Below are 1,613 nucleotides of genomic sequence, written 5' to 3' on the forward strand. Positions count from 1 at the left end.
CGTTTAATTTTACTTCTATCATCTAGTGCGCGCTGGATGATCGTCTACCCACGGTATTTACTACACGATGGAGTCCTTCTAGTGGTTTAAGACCCGGTTCACCTGTGAACCGGTTTGCTCGATGAATAATGTAATAGATAGGTTATTTCATTCCGGTTTTTGTAAAGGCTCATCCTGATCCATTAATCCATTATTTATTACATGTGATGTATGTTTTTTATATGTCATATGGTATGTACATATAGTAAATCCCACCTTAGGTTATGCAATGGTCATGCATCATCTCTTTATTGTAATTGTTATAATTTAGAGAAGCATGATTTAATTATGTAAGAGCATGCTCATGCATCATATAATATAAGAGTTATATTTATGCATGCATAAAAAGCATTGACATGCATCATCTTTATATTATAATTGTTAGAGTATAAGGGTGAATGATAGCATGTTTTCTTGGTTGTTATGTGTTATATAAAAGTTATATATAGTAATGACCGGAAATTACATGAAGCATGACACATAGGTTACTTTATGAATGTTATAAATACCTCGTTGCGCGGAATGGTTTTAGTTGTTTCTTTTTAAAAGTTAAAGAGAAATTAGAACTAAAAGAAATAAGAAAGACATGTATGCTCACTTAGGTTTAATACATGGTTTTAAAGTGTTTAAAACTTGGATCACATAGACCTAAGATCAAGGTTCTAATACGATTAGCAACCCTAAGGCTTTAATCTTTTAATCAGTTCAATAGGATTAAATTAGCTAATAAAAGGTTAAAGTGTAGCAAATCTATCTATAAGGGACCTTTTGTCTAAGGTGGGTTCTGTCTAGACTAGGATATTTAAGTTGACAGAAACGTAACAACCCTACCTGGGAACTTATCTAGAAAGGTGAATTAGATAGATTTTATGCATGCATGCAAGTTAAGGACAGTCCATTAAAGTGTTTAAATATGACTACTTGAACTTGTTCATATTTCATAGACAAACGTTGTTTATGAGTAGAGTTTAAAAAGACGACTTAGACTAAAATCAGTAGTCGGATTGTCTAGGTTAATGAACCCCTAGGTAGAACATTTAGTGGGATGTACTTGGGGAATAAGATGCTTCACTTAAACCTTTCACGTTTCTCTTAAATAGTCCACACCGTGAGATCTACCCTCGGCCTCGCGGCACCTTTGGCATGTCCCCCTAACAGATGGTGTTTGGGTAGGNCGTGAGATCTACCCTCGGCCTCGCGGCACCTTTGGCATGTCCCCCTAACAGATGGTGTTTGGGTAGGTCAATATCAAGGTGGATGGAGAGAGTGTTCATAGTAAGTAGGAGCAGGAAGTGCGACAACATATCCCTCGGTGTCCCTCGTTAGGTTAAATAAAGTTACTGTGCATCGCCTCGAGGCACCCTGGGAGTGTCCCTCTAAAGGATGGCAGTTTTGCGTGTTTCTTTATTTGAACTCTTGTAAGAGGATAAGGTATCTTAGTCTCTTGTCCTAATCTGTTTCTTCCCTACGATGGGCTCATTAGGGTGGGACTCTGGCACCGAAAGCAAGGGGTTACACTTACGCGGAATAGTTAAAAGTTAACGATTCTGGACCGAAAAATGGTGGCTGGTAAG

The sequence above is a fragment of the Benincasa hispida genome, chromosome 1 (genome assembly GCF_009727055.1).
Source record: "Benincasa hispida cultivar B227 chromosome 1, ASM972705v1, whole genome shotgun sequence".
NCBI classification, from domain to species: domain Eukaryota; kingdom Viridiplantae; phylum Streptophyta; class Magnoliopsida; order Cucurbitales; family Cucurbitaceae; genus Benincasa; species Benincasa hispida.